The sequence below is a fragment of the Porites lutea genome, chromosome 2, assembly GCF_958299795.1.
Source record: "Porites lutea chromosome 2, jaPorLute2.1, whole genome shotgun sequence".
NCBI lineage: Eukaryota > Metazoa > Cnidaria > Anthozoa > Scleractinia > Poritidae > Porites > Porites lutea.
In genome coordinates, this window is record NC_133202.1 from 17,464,895 (window position 1) to 17,470,383 (window position 5,489).

Below are 5,489 nucleotides of genomic sequence, written 5' to 3' on the forward strand. Positions count from 1 at the left end.
ATGTACATAACAGACCAGAGCCCCAATTTAAATACTAGGCGACTTTGAAAGACACGTGCTTCACATACTTGTGGCGGATTAGAATGCCGGCCTTGTCAGAAGTAATTGTACAAATCTGGTACCAGACAAACCGCTTTTAAACAAACAAAGCTAGTTTATGGTTATTTCTCAGTAATTTCATTTATCAAAACAAATATAAAAGTACTTTTATCAGTTTCCCGTTTCTTTCACAACATCCTTCATTTCCAGTCGTTTCACTGTAGTCAATGAAAGACACGTTTTAGCAGTCTTCTTTTAGGTGGGAATACCTTAAGAGTGCATCCACGAAAGGACCAGGCAGGGGCGGCACAAGCCATCTAACCAATTTCGATGAAACTTGGCCAGTTTGAAAGGGTCCACCCAAAACTACTTCACTCTAAGTTTAAGGAAATTTGGTCGAAACTGGCGGGAGTTGACCACCCCCCTTATTTTTTTAAAAAAAATCACCAAAAAACACCTAAAAATTGGTCAAAAGTATAAAGCTCTACTGCTAAAAGAATTCCACCAAATCTTTTCATAATTTCAGTGAATGTTATCCTACCCAAAGACAATTTATCGTAAATGTTTCGTTCTTCTACGACAAGTTTCTATGACACAAGTCATCTCAGCCAAGACCCCTCCCCCTGTCACCCAATAGTGAAAACTGTTGAAATATCCAAAGTTTTGGCCAAAATATCTCAAATGCCGGAGCATGCTTCAAAAAACGGAGCATACCGTTTAGAAGGCGGGACTTCATACTAACATTATCTGCAAAAAAATCTTTGGGCACTCATTTCATTATTCCACAGGAAGACTGCAAACACGTTGTCCACCACAGGGTACCCGCGTCAATTTTTTTTCATTTTCACGCGCTAATTCGGTAATTATGGCACAGTAACAGACAGATAATGCCACAAAATGGTTGCACACCATACACTTTGATGAAATAGAACCATTTCTATCTAATCGCTAAAATAAAAAAAAAACTTGGCCCACCACAGGACACCCACTTCATTTTTTTTTTTCATCATAACTCGCTAATTCGGTAATATAGACATAGCAACAGGTAGAAAATGCAGCAAAATGGTTACACACTATAAACTTTAATGAAATTGAACCATTTCAAAAGCTTTTGTTCGTCCTAAGCCATGAAAATGACAATCGATGGCTTAATGATGACCTCTATTATTGCATAAGTGAACTTCGTGACCGAACTTACTCATCGCTAAGTCAAACACGCGAGACCCAGAACTCTATCAAAATGCTTACACTGTCTGTATTTGAACGTTGGAATGATCGTATAATGAAACTGACTTTTGTTCATCTAATAAAGGAATAATACATTTGCTTGAAACTTGCACGCCACATTGCATCTTGTTCCATTATGTACATTTTGTAAACAAGAGAGCGAATCCCTTGAGCATTTGTTAATTATATGTTCCTGTACTAAGAGCTTCTGGTCGGACTTTATTACTTGGAGTAATCAATTAAATATATCCTTAAGAGACCTTTCAGACAGCGATATACTTTTTGGTTTTTGGCAAAGGAAAGAAGACTACTTGTTTATCAATCACATGTTAGTCTTAGCTAAGAAACATATTTATGAATGTCGTAACAAATGTATTTTTCCTTCCTTTACAGTTTTTTTAAATAAAGTCAGTTATGTTCATCAGTTAGAAAAGAAACTTATGAATTCAAATAACAAAGTTGCCGATCAGGAAAGTAAATGGGAAAAGTTTCAGCTATTCTGCCGTGGTAGTGAGAATTAGAATGCAAAAAAAAAACTTATATCCTATTTTATAGTAGTAATTGTACCTAAACAGTCTTTGTGTCAGCCATTATTTATGTATAGTAGGAAGTGTATTTTGTGTACTTGTAGTAGTATTTTATTGGTATAGATGTAATAGTGCTTGTGCAAAAAAATAAAGGAAAAAATAATAATAATAAAAAATAAAAAAATAAACATTGCATCTTGATGCAGAAAACTTTATGAGAAAGACATTGATATACTGAAAACAAAATCAACTGCGTGTTTTTGAGACTTGTGCCCTAAAGAACTGTCCTTTGTAAGAACTATCAAAGACAAAAGTCAAAATAAATATAATCAAACAGAAAAACACTCTCATCGAAAGTAAAGTTACAGTTCTAGCTCTCTCCTGATTTGAAGCCGTGTTCTGATAATGGGAGCTTCAGCCACATATGGATCTATCTCCTCATCTTCGCTTTCTCCTCCTTCGGGTACCGGTTCTGTTGGTGCTGGCCTCGCCTCCTCTCTTCTATGAAGACCCCCACTCCTGTTTAATGCGGCCATTCTTCTGAAATATCCGGAGATCTGGGTAGATGTCAGCCACTCGTCTTTGGCAAATACCTTCGTTCCCTCAGCGGTTCGCACGGACCTCATTCGTGCTGCTACTGAAGGAAGACTTCACGCAAAAATTGGCACACTTTAGTGGTGAAATGAACAGACTTTTTGGTCTTTTTTAATGCCCAGCCCATGTCAGCTGTTGGCAGCGGGTCTTCCGACTGGCTATGGCAAACTGAGGCGGATGCAGATGTGGGCGGCTGAGCTGCTTCCACGTAGCTACCAGAAATTGACTTGCAGGTTTCGGCCCACTTTTTCTTATCACGTCATACGTGGACTCTCTCTCTAACGCTAGAAGGTGTTTCCCAGCATCAAGGTGACGCTGAAGGCTGCTGTGACTTTGGTAAACTTTTATGCAACCCTCCTCTCGGCAGCCAAAGGCCACACGCTCTTCTTCTTCAAGCTGAATCCGTTCTACGGCTATAGGGTCCGTTGGAGGTGCTGCGGGCCTGCTGTTCTTGCGTGCTGGAAGATGCACGGAAGACACCAGTCAGTATGTCAGGACTATTGAATGCCTGGAGAACCTGTAAGCTTGTCGGGCCTTGAGGGGCACCGAGGCGCGCATTTTGATTTGAAATAGAGATAACACCCGGAAGGTCTGCTTTTTTCGAGAATGTTTATGGCCTTTTATTTGGATTAAAAATGTATTCCGTCCCATGAGCTTTTGCGCGCGCTTATGTGCGTCGCCAACGTTTTATCTTTAATAAGTGCCGAAAGCAATAAAATGTTGAAATTCACTGTTAGGAATTTAAGGTTTCGCGTCTTTTCTCGGCCTGGCATTCTTATCAGTTATCCAATTTTGCAATCGGAGAAATCTCCCTCCTTCTCTGATTTGTTCTAAAGATCAGTGGATTATGACAACAATTACAAAGCAAGTGACGCAAACGACCCGCCCCTTTGAAATCAGTAAACTCATTCACACACTGCCAAAGAAGAACTTACCTCACTAATGAGATCTTCTTGGAATCTTACTTGAAGGACAGGGGCAGCAGACGATTCTTCTGTAGCACACGATAGTAACTGTGGTGGCTGTACTATTTCCTCTGCGGACTCCGTAGAACATGAAGGTTCGTGAATCTGAGGCTCTGGGTGAGACGTGGACGCCAGTCCGGGATCTTGCACTTCGGAATCCGCGTCAGTAGAACCTACAGTTCTTAGATGGTGACCATGGCATTGTCTGCAAACCCCTGCGTACAAGAATAAACCTAAAATGAGTTTTGGTAGCATTATGATTTGTTAGTTTGTGGTAACAGGCTGAATAGAACAAATTGTTTGGAACTTTTTCCAAGCAATAAACGGCTTGCCTGCATCTATTTAGGCATTCTAATATTTCCTAGAGGGAGGGATTTTACCAAGCTAGATTCTAAATAGGTTTGTGCCGCCATTCCTAGTCAAAAGAGGGCCCCAGAGGGCCCCGCCTTTAAAAAATCATATATCTGAGGAAACAGAAACCTCTTCTTCTGAAATTAAGGTTGTAAATTTGACCCTGTTGGAAGTATTAGTGATTAGTGCTGTAGAAAATACTAGAGGTCCGCGATGTGGTAGGCCAGCTTAGGCCGTCACTAAATGTATAATTAGCGTCAATTCCAGTGCGGATTTTAAACAAAAATCTGATTATTTTTCAGTGAGGCGCTTATTTTCACGCCCCGTTCTAGAACACTCATTCTTAATTGACTCCGGGCTCTATATTAAAAGGCCTGGCCCTGAGGTTTCGCAAAGAAAAATATATATCTGTATAGTCATTGTAGCTTTTGAGAGAATTGCCCTATCCCCTGCCCTTCCTGGGGAAAAATGACCGATTAGAAGCAGGAACCTATAACTGTGGGCTACCGTTAGAAGGTAACTAGCTAAGATACAAAAAGGAAAGCAACGGAAGGGGAAATTGACCTGGTAAATTTCAAAATAGAATAAAACTCTTGTAGATCAAAATTCACCACAATCACTTATTTGTTTGTTTGTTTGTTATTCTTTTGGGAAATAAATATCATACCCTATAACTCATAATTTAATTTCTTACAAGATCTTCTATCCGTCCCCCCCCCCCCCCGCCACAAAAAAAAAAAACTCCTTTCCCACTTGTGTATATGTTAATAAAACAATTGACTAAACTTGTGTATTAGTCAATCATTTGCCCCATGTAAAGGAATCCGGATTCCGGAATCCTAGAAAATTTTGCTAGTGGAATCCGGAATCCCACTAATGATTGAAAAAGAACCCAAGTTCCACTGACAAATAGTGGAATACAGTGATTGGGATCCTGTCTTGATTCCCTTACATGAGGCGAAATCATCAAGAAACCAAAGCATGTATAAGTACCGTTTTACCTTCAGTGATCATGCTTACCTGAGCCTACAGGAACCAAAACGTCCCACGTTTCCTTTATCTCTTTCGACATTTTTAAGTTCACCCCTCTGGATACTTACCCTTACGGCGACCATGAAGCGGATGCTGGCATTTTCTTGAAGGACAACACTTTACTCCAAGTAAAACGCGATGCTTTGGGCAAATAACCATATCCTTACCCTCCTCATCAAACAAACCGACACGAGCAAGTATCAGCTCTCTCTGAGAGGCTACACATGATTGTGTTGTTTGCAATTCTCTCAAGTGCGCCTTCACATCACTGACGCAAGAATTCAAAGGAAAAAACTGTGTACGATCGAGGTATCTAGTTGATACGTCACACTCACTGGTACAGTGCACGGCAAAAGAGCACAAGAACTGCGACATCGTTTATAACGAGAGACCTTTTCACCTCTACATCCTATACCTCTAACCGATCGGCGCATGTAAGGAACACTTTGAAATATCCATGCGCGTGCACGCTTTTTCCAATCAACGGTCTATTTATAGCAAGCGTGTAAATCTCAACACTGGGCTGTTAGGTCTATTTCATATCCTAAGCCCGAATTCAACATTTACGATGGCCAAACCTTTATACATATAAAAGCTCCGTTTTTAAAGAAGAAAACAAAACAACTCAATTCGTTCGCGTCAATTTGTATTTTTAAAGCGAAAGTTTGTTTTGTTTGTAGTTATTATGGAAAATCGAATCAAGCTATCAAATTACAAAGATGTATGCGCTTGCCAGGGAGTAATTTCCAGGGAT